Here is a 17921-nt window from a genome sequence, read left to right on the forward strand (position 1 = left end):
AAGAGGTAGCGTCAGCCCGACACCGGATTGCGTTTACTGCCAGAGGGAGAGGAGTACTCTCCACAGTCCCACCATCTTATTTCGCTTAGGCCCAGAATGTCTTGTTTATACCGCTGGAATTCCCGTTCAAGTTAGAGAAAGCGAGCATTGTAAAAATCCTTGATATTGTTGTCGAGAAGCGTGCGCGTATTCTGGAAACCAATCATAGTCCGTTTTCGATAACCAAAGGTCGCTGGTGTGAGGTGAGTCACTATCCGAACCATTGTTGACGTTTCGGTAGCAATAAAGTTTTAAAATTTGCGGGTTGCTAGCCGCTTTTAGTCGCCTATTTCGACAAGCTTTTAGTATATTCTTAAGCCCCAACTCAGAGGGCCAATGACCCTGAAAGACATATGTATTTATATATTATATTTTAAATTGCGTTCAAGAATGATGCAGGCTCTTAGTTGTTCGCAAGAGGAATCCCAAATTACGTACATATTATACTTCCTTTCTGAAGACCACAAAACTGGTCCCGATACGTCAAGGGTTTTCCAATGTTGTCCATGAAATGATGTCGCCTTTGCATGCTGGAAGTTTTGCTAGGTTATCATACTGTTAGCCAGTGGCTCCATTACTGCTGGGAGATCTTTCCAATGTCAGAATATCGTTTTTCTCTTCTAACATGGCATTTTCCTGTATCTGTGTCTCACCATTGGATTCAGGATCCAGGTCGCCCAACTTCTCCTAGTCAATGGGTAGCAAGTCTATCGAGCAGAGGATCCTGCTTATATGATTTCCGCGATTTCGGTAGATACTTTATCCAATGTATCCTCGAAAGCATCTTTTTAACGATTTCTTCCTGTATACATATATAGGAATGCTACCAAATCTGTAGTTGGTGAAGCAGTCCCCGCATTGAATTGATTCCAGGGATCGGTCCTCTACCCGGATCGTAAGGAGTTAGCCTTTGCTATCCACTTTGCCTCTAAGGACTCTTCACACCCTTGCGTGAAGATCTTTATTCTGAGTGATTATGAGGCACAGAAGATCTTTCGCCTTCATTGCTACAGCTTTGGGAAGATAAGCTGTCACCAAGTGTGTCTCTAGCACACCACAGCACATATCAGCCAGCCAGCCAGGCAGGAAGGGGCCTGGCAATTTAGGAACTTAGGTCATAAGCTATTTCGCCTTATCCTCCTGATTGCGAGACCGCAGTCTATTAGTATAAGACCTAATCAAAAGCAGGTGAACACGAGCTCTGAACTTCATCCCTTGAACATCTGCATGACGACAAGGTTTTCGTTGATCTAGTAAGTAGTTAGTATTTGCTCCACAAATGATTTCGGCAGTATGGTCAGTCGAATGCCCTTCACCGCATTGGCGTGGCAAACTACGGACCTCCTGGTTGCTACCTGGGATTTCCTCTCTCTGGGTTCGACTTTGGTTCCGCCGTTGAAGGCTTAGGTCTATCTTGAACTTTCTTTAGGGACTCTGTTGGCTCCAGGCCTTGCTCCAATTGGCTCAGATACCCAGATCTCAGAGAGCTATAATCCGCATCAGTCTATCCTGGTTGCGCCCTTGTTCACTCAGAACCGCAGTTTGTTGCTTATTAATATTTTTTACGTTTTTATGATCGGCTTCCATGGCCTTGTTTTTCCCAAAAGTCAGTTGATTATGCTGGTGGAGGGTCTGGTGCACAGGTTTGATCACTCTCGCCTAGATTTTATCCGCTGTGACTGTACCTTGGCTTGGAGTTTGATTATTGTTTAGGTCACTTTGATTTGAGGTTTTATGATTGCTTGGCTTCAGGGGTGGTTTGTAGAGTTACGGAAAACTATTGTACCGTCGGTTGGCGGTTTCTTTTGACAATGTTCTTCTCTATGCTATTTGCAGATTGTTATGAAGCTGCTTTTCCAACTATTAGGACGATGACAAATTAGTTATTTTGCGTGCTAATTTGATTGGATTGAAAGTGGGCCTTAATCTTAGTGTACCAAGTGAAATGTGGAAATGAGTTTTGGAAGCAAATTTATGGAGAAATTGTGTAATTTACTTTAACAAAATTATGGTACAACGGGAGCTGAAATATTTCAATATCCTATACGCAACGAGCATGACTTCATGGAGGTGTTTTAGTGCTAGTGTCGATACTTCCCCAATTCTCCTTGTTTCACAACAATAGTGGCAAAGGAAAAACACCGAGAACTAATGCAAATTAGATTACGCATCATTACGAGTTAGTTTAAACCACCGTTTGGATTTAAAATTCAAATTTGAAATTTACAGCAAACGAAAGAATTCAGCTATGTTTTGACGTTTCTTATTCAGCGCCGAATGTTGACTACCTGTTGACCGGCTTGATCACAATATTAAGTAAACAAATGTCAACAATTAGTGAGTTAAGTGTACACAAACTAAGTGAATTTATTAAAAAAAAGTGATAAAAATTTGGAAAACAACAAGGAACATAAGTAGAAAGAAAAGGGTAAGTCTGTTGTGAATCATTTAAATCTTAAACTTAAACAACTTAACTCCGGATTTGAATGTAATAATGTCACCTCGAGTTCTTTGACGCAAATATTTAATAACAGACTTTTAATAAGAAATATCTAAATTCTAAATTCTAAATTCATGGTCAGAATGGTTTATTTAACTAATTTAATAAATTTAGAGGTTTCTGTATGATTCAATTTTTGCCTTCTGCTACTTAAAAAGGACAGTGGACTTCCATCTCGCCGCGATTAGCATCCTTTCCTTTGCTGGTTTCCTTCACTAATGTAAAGATCGCGGATAAAACCAAATTTCCGTAAGATATTCGTTGTCCGCATATTTAACACTAAGCCCCCACTAGGCAACGCGGTACAAAGAAGACAATCCTCAGGTTGCTGCTTAGTACATGAACCTACCAGTACCACTTGCCCCTAAATCATGAGCAGGAGTCAAGTAGGCCTTCATTAGTCAAACGAACTTACTCCTAAGTTTATCTAGAAGCAGTCCTAAGTAGCCACTACGGCGAGGCCGTATAGGAAATTGGCTGCCTATGCTGTCTTCCCCTGAAGCATAGTCTGACTGGGCCAGTAAAGGTATAGATTCGCAGAAAGGGAGAGGAGCGCACCTTACTTTGCGATTTGTAAACTTATCTAATGTGGGAGATCTCACTTGATTTATCGAGGGCGTGTGCGTATGTAAGGTGTGAGAGAGGCAAAACCTCTGAGCACTCAGGACGTAGTGGTCCATTGTACTCGATTTCGATACTCACGTCTAACAAAATATTCCAGATTTGTTTATATGCGGTAGAATTTCACTCGCATAGAAAATCTTGCGTGGATCCCAATTGCTCATTACAGGATATATCCAGGAAGTGAATTACAGTCAGTCAGATCCCCCACAATACTTCTGCATTCTTCCTGCTTTCCGGCAGGATAAACTTTGCAGTATGTTCCTTTGGTTCTGACAGAGAAAGTTTGGTGTACCATAGCATTGAGAGTCTACCACTTATTATTATGGGAAGCTTGTTCCCAGCTTTAGATAGCAGCATTAGCCAATGTTACTGAAATGGGGGAAATTGAACCCTCTTTTGCAAAGGCATCTGAGATTGCATTTGTCTCTGCACCAGGTAACTGGAATAGTTCCGCCGTATTTAATCTAGAAATTGACTTCAGGTTGCTGCCCTTGGGCGGAGCGCAAGTTGGAACGTTGTTTGGTGAGGTGACAGGACTCACCGTGACATTTCGCGAAACAAGGAAATGCGTACAACGGCGAATGTTCGCATCCACAGTGAGGTGAGCTACAATGGTTTGTGTTCATGCCGCAGTTTTCACTAGTGACTGCGACCTGCGTTGAGTAATAACTAGCAACTATTGAGTCCTTGAGGAATCCATGTAATCATCATTGGCACCATCAACGGAGCAAGAACCGGTACCCGGTCTAAGCCTGCCTTAATAAGAAACTCCAGACATCCTGGTTTTGCGCCGAATTCCACCAATTCGATATCCTTAAAAGCTGCCAGGCGTCCTCGCCTACGCCATCCTATCATCTCAGGCAGTGTCTGCTTCGTCTTCTTTTTCTATATAGATATTTCCCTTATAGACTTATAAGTGACCCGCCCACCGCAACCTATTGAGTCAGATTTTATCCATCATAGATTGCGTCGTTATATAGGCTACGAAATTGTCCATTCTCATGTAAGGGGCCAAAAATTCTTCGGAGGATTCTTCTCTCGAACGCGGCCAAGAGTTCGCAACTTTTCTTGCTAAGAACCCAAGTCTCCGAGGAATACATAAGGACTGGCATTGTCTTTTACAGTAAGAGTTTTGACTCTATGGTCAGACGATTAAAAGATGGTGGAACTAATGTCCATATTCCAAGAGTTTTCCCATCGCTTGCTGAGGAGAGAAAATCTGATATGTTGCTGATTGGCCTGAAGTGAAGCCTCTTTGGTATGGGCCAATGATGTTCTGGGCGTATGGGGCGGAGAATATCTTATACTAGGTTGTTGCACATGAAATGGCCGATTTGGTACTAAAATTTGAAACGACAGTAATGTTTACAAAAATTTATTTAATTAATCAAAATAGATGCCAGTCGATTCAAAACACTTCTCCCAGCGAGATAAAAGAGCATGTATGCCAGGTTCGTAGAAGTCCAATTTTCAGGGGTTGATAAATTCGTCGAAGGCAATTTTAATGACCTCTTCATTCCTCAATTATTATTCCGCCAAAAAATGATCCAAATGCTTAAAAAAGTAATAGTTGGTTGGCGAAAGGTCCGGTGAATATAGTAGATGAGGCAGAGTCTCATACTGCCGTTGAATACTCAATTTTTGGTGCATTTCCTTGAGTTTGTCACAGTATTTCTGTGCATTTATCGTTTCTCCAGGTGCCAAGAAAGAATAGTGGATAAATCGAGCTGTAGACCACCAAACAGTCACCATTACCTTCTTCGGATGGAGGTTCGGTTTCGGCATATGCTTCGGTGGCTCATCAGCTTCTTGCCATTGCGCTGATCGGCGACGATTGTCGTATAATATCCACTTTTCATCACATGTCAGTATTCTGTGCAAAAATGGATCGCTTCTGTTGCGGGAGAGTAAAGAACTGCAAATTTCTATTCGAAGCGCCATGTTTCGCTCCGTAAGGGCTTGCGGAACCCTTTTTTCGAGCTTTTTCACCTTTCCAAGTTGTTGCAAGTGCCGGGAAACTGTCGAATAGTATACACCTAGTTTCTCTGCAATGTCTCCCACAGACTGACGTGTGTCGGATTCGACTAGCAAACGCAGTTCGTCGTTATCAATCGATGGTCCTGGATATCCACGTGGCTCACTTTGAAGGTTTACATCGCCTGACTGGAATATTTGGAACCACCGCCGTGTGGTCCGTTCGCTTACCGTATCAGCTATAAATGCGCTGTTAATGTTCTGGTCGTCTACGCTGCTTTATGACCGAGTTTGAACTCATACAGAAAAAGTATGCGTTCTTAGCTCTTTTCCATCCTTTTTTCCTTTTTATTCACTGTTATCACAGCGATGGTCAAAACTGCAATGACTCCTTGATTAAATGTAGGTGTATTTATACTTCATTATCCGACAACAACAGCGCCAACTGGTAATGGTTTGATACGGCAAAATCGCAACTAACTTCACTTGATTGCCAAATCGGCCATTTCATCTCCAACAACCTAATAGATTGTACTCGGTAAACGTGATACCTCCATAATTGCTACACTGTGTGTTATCTCCCATTTTATGTATGATAGCGATAATGCGTTTTTGCCAGTCGTCAGGCATTGATTCGCTGTCCCACACCTTGAGCACAAGTTAATGAATGGTGTAATTGGTCGCCTCCATATTTAAGCAATTCGGTTGTAATTCCATCGGCTCCTGACGACTTATGATTTTTAAGCCGATGAATTGCACGGACTGTTTCTTCTACAATAGTATCTGTTCGTCGTTTTCAGTTGGCGGGACCTCCAACGCGCCGATGTGCTGGTTGTTTAGTGGTTCATCAAAGTAGTCAACCCATGGTTCCAATATGCATATTCTGTCGGAAATCAGATTTCCCTCTTTGTCTCGTGTCCACAGACCTGTTGGTTCTTCCAGGCTTCCTTTTTCCGTCCGCTTCTCCGCTGAACGGAGTTCGTGATAAGTCTCTGCACATGCCCGCGTTCTTTGAGAATGCAGCATTACTGGGTATACAGCATTCTTCCGTTCCGTTAGCTTACATTCATCGTCAAATCAGCCGTTCCGACGTTTCTTTTGGCTGGGGCCAAATATGTTTGTGGCCGTATTTATGATAACGTTCTTCAGGTGGTTGTGAAAATCATTTGTTGATGGTTCATCTCCAGGATCTCTGTTTACTGCGGTTATTGCGGCATCCATTTCCCTCTTGTAAGTGTTGCGGAGGGCTGTGTTGTGGATGGCTTCAGTGTTAACTCTCACCTAATTGTCAGAGGGGATTCTGGGTGGTGTTGATATTCGAGTTCGGAACACCATGCCAACGAGATAGTGTCTATATTGGCCCCCCTATATGTTCTGACATTCGTTCGATCAGCACATTGTCAGTTTGGCTGAAAGTGTTCCCGCCTGGAGAGGCCCACGTTTGTTTGAGGACCGCTTTCCGCGCAAACCAGGTACTTCCAACGACCATTTCATTAGACAATGCTAATTGAAAAATCCGCAGTCCATTATCATTTGTATTTTAATGTACGCTATGGGAGTCAGCGTATCAACTGAATACGGTTTCCGTCCCTACTTGGCTGTTAAAATCCCCAAGTATGATTTTGATATCATATCTGGAATAGGCTTCGAGGGTTCATTCTATTGCCTCGTAGAAGGTATTCTTCTACTACTCTGCAGTCTCCTCTGTAGGGGCGTGAACGTTAATGAGGCTTATATTTCTAAACTTGCCTCGCAAGCGCAGAGATCATAGCCGTTCGCTTATTTCAAAGCCGATAACAGCAGATTTCATTTTTTGGCTGACTAAGAAACCGACTCCGAGTACATGGTTTACTGAATGGTCACTATAATATATGGTGTAGTGGCTTTCCTCCAGGAAACCAGTCCCTGTCCAACGCATCTCCTGCAACGCTGTTATATCAGCTCTATATTGGGACAGGGTATCGGCTAGGTGCTGGGCAGCTCCTTCTCTTCTCTTTAGGAAGCGCACGTTCCATAAGAAAATGCGCAAATCGTTATTCCGTTTTCGTTGCCGGGTTCGTCATTGTGTTGCCAATCCAGTTTGAGGCTCCTTTTGTGGCTTCGTAACATATTGTGTTCCGTGTAGGGTTGTCAGCCCTAAACAACCCCCAACCTGGAGGACCAGTTGGTACAATTTGTAGGGTAGGGTAGGTGAAAGCATTTTCGCATATAGTGTTGGACTTCCGTTTCGGTACGTCGTCGGGCTACCAACTAAACACCTCCTTCAAGAGCTGCCTCTCGTCTAGAGTGCGTGGCCGTTCTTCACGAGCAACAACCTCCTTTGGCTCATTTCACTTGCGCTTGTATATAGCTTGACGCTCCCTAGCAAGAAGGGCAACGCGGATCACTTCCGCGATCAGTGTGGTACGCAGACCTTCCCAGTCTCTGTACTTGCACGAGACGTTTGCAATATATCTCCTTGCCAAGAGCGTCAGTCCATACCTCTGCGCCGTAGAGCAGGACAGACTGCGTCGAACTCATCGGTAGACGTCGCCTGCTAGACGTAGGACCCCAATGTTTGCCATTAGCCTACTTAACGCCGAAACTCCAGCTGGAGCCTTGTTCGCTGCTGCGTTGATCTGCTCAAAGAAGCTCATCTTTCAGTCAAAAGTCAACCCGAGGTACTTTACCGTTGGTTTTGAGTCGATTATTATGGAGTCGCCGAACGATATAGGACGTAGGGCCGGAATACTCTTTTTAGTCAGGATGAGTATTTTTTTTCCAGTGCAAAGTTGAAACCATCCGCTTGCCCGTCGCATCAATATGCCGAGTCTGCTTGGCGCATGTTCGCCAGCACGTCCTGCAATCAGCCCGCGGTATGATCTGCATAGCCAACTGGACGAAACTCTTCTGGCATATCTAGTGTAAGTGGACTATCATAGGTAGCGTTCCAGAGGTCCGGCCCTAGGATGGATCCCTGTGCTACCCCCGACGTAGCCTCCATCCTCCTTTCCATCTTACGGAGTTAAAGGCGTGTCTGACGTGAAGCGTTACGAAAGTACTATCCGTCGAGTTCAATGGCTATGTGCCTCCACTCGTCGAACGGCAACCACGACTTGCATGACAGCATCAATTGTGGATCTCCCTGCTCTAAAACCAAACTGTCGGGGAGATAAATCTCCAGCAACACGTATCGCTTCAGCGAGTCTACTTCTGTTGAGCTTTTCGAGCACTTTTCCAGCTGTGTCAAGCATACATAGTGGGCGGTATGAAGACGGCAACTCGGGGTCGCCTTTCCTTTTGTGGATCAGCGCAAACATAACCTTCAAACGAGCAGAGAAAATGCCCTCTTTCAGGGAAGCATTGAATGTGCTGAGCAGTAGGTCTGGCCGGTGTTGGAATACCAGTTTGTATAGCTCTGCTGGAATACCGTCGGGTCCTGGCGCCTTCTTGCTTTCATGGAGAGGCCTGAGACAGAACGTAACTTTATTTATTGTCTTCCGGCCTAGTTCGACTAGGACTCCACCACCCTTCGTTTTACGAATAGAAAACACTTCTGCTCCGTTATCTTCGGGTTTAATCTTGTAACGGATTTCGCTGAGGACTTCCGCAAAAGTCTTGTCTTCGGTCGGCTTAATAAGTAGAGTTGACGGTCTAGTCCTCCTTCGTCTCCCCACCTTTTCTGTTTGTGCTCCGTCCTTTGTGTCCGCCTTAACTTTAGGCAGAGGTTCTGATGATGCGGTGTGTTGTTGTCTCTTGTTCCTCTTGGCCTTCTTCTTTTGAGCCTTGGAAAGTACCTGAGTGAAATCTCCTTCAGATGTCCCTTCCTCCCTTCGTTTTTCCCCAGTTCGCTCTGCAATGGGCTGTCTGCGATCCGTTTGGTACTCGTAGTGTTCTCGTCGAGCGCGGTTGTTTTTGCTTCCTGCGGATTTTCTCTTACTCTCCATGTCCGCCTATAGTATGAAATCCTGTCCAGGATCTTCTCCAGTTTCATTAGTCTATTTTTCTCCCCTTTGCTGACGTTTTTCTGGAGGAACGTCGCAGACAGCATGCGCTTCACAACTGCCTTTTTAATAAGCCTTCATTTTCAGCTTGCGCCAGAGTAGTCGACAGCCCTCCCACTCGGCTTATATACGGAACCATTTGGTTAGTTTCGGCAGTTTTCACTGTGCCTCTTTCCGCAATTATAGCACTGCGTGGTATGGTCTGGGTTCCTGTCTCCGTTGAAGGTGCCGCATCACTATGCGAGTCCTTCTCTCCACATGCGCGTCCCGATGTCTCGTCGAGTATTTCAGTCCGTGTTGCGTCCTTCGCTGGGCGCTGGGGCGAGCGGCGCATTTTCGTGCTGTGAATAAACTCAGCTAGCTCACTCTCCACTTCCACTATCACCTAGTTTGAGCTGCTTTTGTTCGGCATTTAAGTTGTTTACCAGCAGATCTTGTGTAAGTGAGCGGGCCGCAATAGTCAGGAACAGGTATACCCTCGGGGACAAAGCCTCTACCCCAGTTCCCTAAGGCCTAACCTACGATTAGCTCATCCCGGAACTCACGGACGGATCAGCACTCGCTCAGGGCAACGCGGTCTTCTAATACCGGTTCAATGCACACTACTCGATCAGGCTCCCGAAGGGGCTGGCTCCTGATACATACCACAACTATTACCTTGGCATAGCTAGACTCACATCACCCCATCGACTCCCAGTGATCGATATTTAGTTGCACCGATCGTAGAGGAATTGGGAGACAGTGGCTTCGATGATATGGACACGTAATTCGCGCTGAAAATTCACTTTCCAAGATTGGTCCGAGTATTGAAGTCGATGAAAAACCACCAAAAGGCCGGCCGAAACAATGCTGGCTTGATGCGCTAGTTGGTGATTTGAAATTCCATACCATCCAGATCAGGTACAGGAGCAGGCAAAGTGGCACAACCGAGCAGGATGAGCCGAGCCCATTTCTAGACGGTACAAGAGATAAAGAAGAAAAAGAGGGGCGCGATCATTCTGCACTTGCCTGTAAATATCCTTTGGAGTACAGTACGATGAAATGTATTTAGACAGATATTCAAGGTATGGCAAGTAAGGCTTGAGTTGGGTTTGACTTGGTCAGAATTTTACACATGCAGGACTTAATCCTGAGAATTGGGAGGAAAAAAGATTCAAAAGTTAACTTGAGGCATGAAGACCAAGATGCACACCACGAATGGATGCCAGATCTTTCAAGGTAACGTTTTGGTGTTGAAAGAATGTCACAGACGGTCACTGAAGCGTGGTCGTTCCTTGCCCTTGCAAGAACGGATGTATTTATTTGCATTATGCTTTCATTACCCTAGAATCTTTAATATAAACACCTAGAATCTTTAAGACGAACATACACAGATAGTTTAAGATAAAGGGTTTCACAGAACTACTAATCTAAATATTTTTTCTAATATATCATCGTATAAACGGTGGATATGCCCATTGCTGTGCTTCCTGGTAGTGATGGAAATAATCTCTCAATCCTTAAATTTATTACCATAATATTTCACGCTGCATATCCTCGACTATTTATTGCAAATAAATTTGACCTATCTATTTATATAGCACAATTCAGTTTTTAATGCTGGAGAATTCCAGGAGGTTTCTTTTAATTCATTCAATTATTTATCATATCAACGCAAGCGAAACTACAATAAAACTTAGAATAAAATTTATGGGTTTCCATATCATATCTAAATAATTAAAAGCAGTCAGTACGCGTCTTAACGTCAAAACAAATACTGATGAGTTATGAGTAAACAATACAGCACTGATTATAAATACAGACACATATAGTAACCCAGAAGAACCAAAATCTAAATTGATAAAGACTGAAAAATGGGAATAGTAAAAATTTGTGGAGCAATTTTTTAAACATAACTGCAGGTAGTAGCCCCTATTAAAAATCTTGGTTTGAGTCCACATAATTATCAGATTTTAGATACAATCATAAATATTTTTGATAATCTTTCGACACTCTCACTATAATATTTGTAATTAGTCCTCTCTATTTATTTATTCAAACTTTTTGAACTGCTTCAACTTTGGCAGTAGTTCCTTTGAAAGATGGATTATTTCCGTTTTTTAACTTTGATTTTATTGCGTTCTTTTATCTTGGTTTTCGCTTCCTTTTGAAAGCTTAAACTTGGTCATATCCATTTCTGTTTCGTCCGTCTTCTGTATTTTTTTTTTTTTTTTTATAATTCTTCTGCATGCGCCGCCAAAGTTTTCTCCAAAATAAAATTTGATTTACCCAAATCCGCATAAAAATTCACCTCACATCGCCTCCGTTATAGAGACATGGCATGTCAAAGGAAATCACAGTCGTCCCGGCTACTTGTATTATTTATTTAAAATGGTTTTGTTGTCGCGTTAATGCAGTCGACAGTATAACAACCGTTTGTGATGCAAAAATGTCATTGGGGTAACATTGACCATGTCCATGAAGAGGCTTTTGAAGTATCACTCAAAGATCAAGGAGACGACTCAAAAATGCTGTGAAGTGTGGAGCACGGACCTTTGTTTCTTGGTCCGTTTCCATTGGCGTTTATTGATTTCACTTGCTCAGTAGAAATATTTCAAAAATAAACAATAAATGTCACAACATCTAATTAAAAATCTGATGTCACGTTTATTATCCGTAACTTATTCAGAGAGAAATGTTAGCGCCAGCAATAGATGGAACGTGCGTGGAAAATGAAGTATTGAGGTTCGCAGACGAATGCAAATATCATATGAAACCAAAAATATTTTTTTTGTAATTTCGCATTGTCTTTAGAAGGATCTAAAGCATTAAAAAAAAGTAAGAAATATTTGATCGGGTTCATAACCTCTCTATAGCTGCGTAACGCCCCCTCAAAGATGATTTAAATTTTTGTGTTTTGTGATGTTATACGGAATTCTGTTTTATGATATATATTTCATGTGATGGTGATTTGCCCTAAATGCTAACGCAGAGCATAATCATATATACGGAATCCCCTGAAAGGTCCATTCATAGTAGAATATTCCCATGCTCATGAAATTTGTGCAATAAAAAATGAAATGACATTAAAACCTGAATTATCGGTTAAAATCCACTATACTCGGCAACATAAATTATAAACGTATATTTTTTTAATCTTTCCCTGTTGCATTACAATCATTTACAATAAAATGCAATCCCCACATAATAGTCGAATGCAATGAAATCACAAAACCTCCTGCATTTATGCATGCTCTTTACGACGAGACAAGACACCAATAATTCAAATTTATGCAGAACATCTGCTGGCATGCAGCTATCACGCTCTTTTACGTAGGCGATAAATTTAAAATTTTAATTTCAATTTTTATTTCCTTTTAATAATTTAATCGATTCGAGTTGAACCTCGGTAAGTATTGTGTTAAACGCTTTATGCCTTGCAAGATCAAAGTTGAAGGCAAGGCTTCGACGGGGCTTATTCTGCGAGTTACATTTACTTTATCGTTTTAGGATTTTTGATTATGGCCCTAAAAAATTAATCCGAGAACTTAGGAAGAATACGAACCACGCGGGCTGAACCCGCATATATAACACCAATACCGTCTTTTGTGTGAATTCAGGTCGAAATCTAATGCAGCAGTTTTACGTTTTTCAAAGATTCAGATTAGAAACAGGGCTCGACAGGGCTAGTATGCCGATGTTCCGCCACCGTTGCGCTTTTTAGCTCGATCCAATCTTTAGAGGCCACCGAAATTCCTTCAGAGAATTTTGAACTTTCCATTTCTCAAAGTGTCTTTGATATCCTTCAAAATAGTACAGAAGTACGGCATAGTAATAAGATAAATGTATGTGCACTTATTGGATTTAAGCAGCGCTTTGACATGGCGTGTAAATTTGTTTCATTGCCATGGAACTTCTGCAGACTGCGCTAACCAAACGGCATAAGAAGTTTTGTTTTACCAGTTCTGCCGGGTCGTGACAATAACTTAGTTTACGTAAGACGCCCAACCCCCAACTCCATCATCGGGATTTAGTTGTAACTTCAAATCAGGTCCTTTATCTTGAAGATCATAAACGAGATCTTCAATTCGTAATTCGTAGTAAGGAACTCTGAGGTCTACCAATTCGCTATCCGGTGAGGCGTTTGGCCTCTTGACCTAGACCTTTATCTCTACTTGAAATGTTATCGTTATAGACTTTCAGGGCTGGGTGACCCGCTTATTCCAGCCCATTACGCCAGATTTTATGCATTACCGAATGGTTGTGATATCCCCTTTAAATTTTTTCATTATATTGGCTATGGAATCGCACATCTCTGGAAGCTAAAAGTTCGCGGCGCCTACCGCAGTATCTGACGCATCGACCAACACAGCTAGGAAAGCATCTGGCTGAGGAAATGCCAGCAGTTTTGCCTCAACAACCTGTTGCTTGACTGTCTCAAACGCATAGATGGCCTCAGTAGACGACGCAACCTCGCGGGAGTCTTTAGTTTTGGGCCCAGGCAAGTAGGCGTTCAGGATCGCTTGATGATGAGTGGCTCTGGGCAAGAAACGACAATAGAAATTTAACATGCCCAAGAACCTTCGCAGATCCTTCACCTGGGTTGGCAGTGGAAAACTCTTAATCGCCTAAACCTTGTCTGGGTCAGGTTGGATACCGTCAGGTGTAACTAAGTGGCCGAGAAATTTTACCTGCTTCTGTAGGAGTCTGCATTTTTCATCGTTTAAGACAAGTCCGGCCTGAAGGAGATGTCGAAAAATGCACTGGATATGCTCTAAGTGTTCAGATTCGGAGGCGGAAGCGACCAAAACATAATCCATATATACGAAACAAAAGTCTAAGTTTCGTAAAACAGAGTGAATGAATCTCTAGAAAGTCTGCGCAGCGTTGCATAAGCCGAAAGTCATCTTAGTGAACTCGAATAGTCCGAAAGATGTGCAAATAGTCGTCTTCGGAAGTCTTCAGGACCTACAAGGATTTGGTGCTACGCCTTGGCTAGACCTAAAGTCGTAAAAGCACGGGAATTCATTAGTGAGTGCCCGAAATCATGGATGAGTGGTATGGGATATCGGTGTGGAACTCTCTGAGTGTTCAGACGCCTATAATTTCCGCATGGCCGCCATTCGCCATTTGGCTTAGGGACCATATGAAGCGGAGAGGACCAACAACTGTTTGATGGTCTGCAGATACCCTGTTTCATCAAATTTTCTAACTTGCCCTCCGCAACAGCAAACTTCTTGGGTGAAAGAGGACGCACCTTTGAGAAGATTGGAGAACCGGTCGTGCTTCACTGGCTTGGGGAAACTATTTTCTGTAGTGATGTTACGAAACTTTCGGAGGAGTGTGCGAATGCTCTGCAAGTCAACCAGCTGCCCATAGTGACACAGGAAGTCTGCACCTAATATGGGGATGCTGATGTTCGCTAAAATGAAGCTAAAATGACTCACGTCCACCTGCCTATAGCCATAGGTGTTGATGGGAGATGAATTTCCGGCCGCTAAACGCAAGTTTTGCGGAATAAAGGTGTTTGGGCGGAGCACAGGGAGAACCAGATTGTAAGGCGACGTGGTGACGTGGTACTTCGCTTTGGGTAGTCGGCGCCGAGGCACCTAGCGTGCCTAGTCTTTTGTTGCGCTAAACGTGCATCCGGTGGTAAATTTAGTCGCTTGAGCTCCGTATTTCCGATGGTACCAACAAACCGTCGAGGCCGATGAGGGCCCCGGCGTACAACTACCCGAACGCTCCTTTCGGGAAGGAGACCTCAACCATGATTGCGATCGAGATCTACCTCCCGAACGCAAAGCACCTACCGTCACAGCGAGCTTGGTAACCGCGTCGCTCAATGTCGTCACTATCGATTTCAGCTCATCGATTTGCGGAGTTGTGTCTCGGGAAAGCTCCGCGAACACGGGGCGCGTGAACACCTCGTGTACTTTGTCGTCTGTGGCGGACAACACCTCCAGCGATTCCGAGTCCGCGCAGGTCAAGATGGCGTGGGTGCTCTCCGGGAATCGTTGCAGCCAGAGGAACTTTAGCAGCTCAGAGCCGACCTTATCCCTACCCAGCTTCTTCATTTCTCGTAGCAACTGGCTGGGGATACGGTCGCCCAGCGTGATTAAGATTTGCTTCCGCACTCACTGAAAAGCGCCGAATCAGCTGCTCCTTCAAGCGGACGTGCGAGCACTACTCTACCATGTACGTGATGAGTACAATAGTGTCCTCGTCGAGACCGATGAGTGGGTGGTTGAACCTAGTGGCGTCCGCCTTAACACCCGCCAGTGCAAATTGCGCCTCCAACTGGCGAAACCACGCAACCGGGTTGCATCGCCAATAGGGAGGCACTTTAACCACGACTGCCGCCAGCTGGGGTATCGCGCCTTCCGCGGATTTCTCCCCGCGCGACATATTCCTCCGAGATTCAGGGAGAGGGAAGAAATAAGGGATGTCCCACCGGAAAGGAAAACGGTTGTGATTCAACTGAATTAGCATCCCCCGACGCAACAATTTCCGCAGCCACGCAGAAAACGGTCTGACAAAGACCGGACGAGCAAACGACCGCAAAAACTGAAAAAAAAATTCCCGCCGACCGTAGCGGAATTTAAAAAGAAAATAAAGAAAAAATGTATTTAGCTCATCTGTGTCTTGTGCTCGTGGCCGTGTTGAATTTGCTTCAACGAATATGAATTCGGAGGCGAATTCATATTGGCGCCTAGGTTCGCGATTCCAATGTGCCGCCAGAGGCCTAAATTAAACAAAACAGTTTCGTAGCCAGAAACTATTCGCTATCTTCCCCCCTAAATTTGCTGCCTAAATCTTTGAGCTCATAATGTATCATATGTATTTGGAGCCAGTAATTTCACTTTCACCAGATGGCTTCCTCACCAAGTAAAACGGACCGCTATATACTAGAAAAGGATTCTTTCCCAACGGAATCATTGTCTTCAAAGCCCCCAGAGAGTTCTCCCTCGGAAACATTGTTCAATGCCCACTGCGCTGGAATAACGACGTATCCATTTTGCTGTACCACTCGCCCATTATCATTTTATTGTAATTATTCATATGTTAAACTCTTAAGTAGAAAATAAACTGAATAGCTGGCTTTTCACTGTTTACACAAATCTGGCAATAGGCAAGTTCATGCGTGGCCGCGTAGAAATGCACAAATTCAAACCTGCTGCTGCCTACGTCCGCCACGATGGGATCCCATGATTAGGCCACGGTGGGTCATCTTGGATCCCTATTATTAAATAATTCACATCAGCCTAAGCAAAAGCCAGTTCATATTAACACAAAGGTTTCTTAGGATCTTTCTTACAAATACTTATACAAAAAAATTTGAATTTATTTGCATGATCAATCAAACAATCACTCGCTGTCACTTCCAGCTTAACTTTTCCGCACCGGTGCAGCCGTCCTTCATCGAGCCGGCATCCACTCAATAGGAGTCCCGCTATATCCCATCATTCGCAATTACTTGCATGAAATTTCCCCAAAGCCAGAAACAAGGGTTAGTAATGCATTTTATAATATGCAAAATGACTAAATCTGTGTACAAACAACAACAAAACAGGCTAATGATCGTTTTCAAAATGTTAGACAATTTTTGTATTATACATGAAACAATTTAAATGAATTTAAGGGTTTTGTGGGAAGCTATACGATGAAATTCACTGGCAACTTGAAGAAGGAATATGTTGCAATACCAATTGAAAGTGCCACTCTTGTATGTAGAAATCCATTAAATCCACTTGAAATCATCGGCCCCATATTAAACACCTCATTCAATCATCAATTAACCGGAATTAGTCCTATTATTATAGATTGCAGCTACTAAGCTTGCATGTCAACAATAAATCACTGCAATTGAAACGAATACAGAAATCGTTCACAGACTAATTCCCAATTGAGTTCAAATGTGTCAAATACTAAATGATTTACCCCCGCGATATCCACTCTATTGGCAACCTAATCAAGATAGTTAAGATATTTCATTCCGTCTAGTAGTTTGTGCATTAATTTTTAGATTGTCTTCAATTGCATGACTAATTCAGATAACTTTGCGAAAGATAGTCACATTGTCTGCTTCCTAGTCATTCCCAGTTGCAGGTCAACAATGGAGAGGTTCAGTGGATTCTATGCGAGTCACACAATGGCCTACTGATTTTCTAACGGAGATTGAAGCATCTGAATTATTGACAAGAACTACTTAATAATGAACAGCGATCTGGTAGCTCGTGTTTATGTTGTTGTCATGTAATTCGCAACCTTAAACAACATTCTCGTGCCATTTAAGGAATATGCATGACATGGCATTTGAATGGATTGACCCATAAATCATCGGTTCGTGCGCCCCGCGAACAATGGGGTAGTTCTGTCTTGATTAATGACTTTATTACTTGCAGGAGTCAGTAAGTGCTCGGAAGATAGTTGATCTCGAAAGTCAATTGTTCTCTTGGGTGTTTATTTCCGATTGTTGCTCATATTTTTCACGTTATTTATTGACTGTTCGTGATTTACCTATTTTGTAAAAATCACTCTGGTCGGCGCAGTCTGGCGCAGGAGGAATCGTGATTCAAAGTGAGCAGATCCTACTGGTTTGGAGTCAGTTCGATTTTATAAACTTAATGCATATTATTAAAAATTGTGGGTTTGAATCATAGGGATCAGACGCTGCTTGGTTTTTTGATTTTTTTAGTAAAAGAATCACGTCTTTGGTGTTCTGCTTGCACGACGGTGTTGTAAGTAGTGAGTTTCCCATTTACAGCTCTGTGGGAAGCTTCTAAGAGTCGATAAATCTGATTTTATATGCAGAAGTATCTAAA

At 43.1% G+C, this 17921-nt stretch overlaps 1 long non-coding RNA gene across 1 annotated transcript in view; it reads left to right on the plus strand.

Annotated features, from left to right (window-relative positions):
• Nucleotides 1–1746: 1746 nt before the first annotated feature.
• The window catches only part of LOC119659151, a 65149-nt gene continuing 48974 nt past the window's right edge, over nt 1747–17921 (plus strand). Inside the window, exon 1 of the long non-coding RNA XR_005250324.1 lies at nt 1747–2467. This is a non-coding gene — a long non-coding RNA (uncharacterized LOC119659151). The remainder of the gene's footprint in view (nt 2468–17921) is intronic.

This window comes from Hermetia illucens, chromosome 6 (genome assembly GCF_905115235.1).
Source record: "Hermetia illucens chromosome 6, iHerIll2.2.curated.20191125, whole genome shotgun sequence".
NCBI lineage: Eukaryota > Metazoa > Arthropoda > Insecta > Diptera > Stratiomyidae > Hermetia > Hermetia illucens.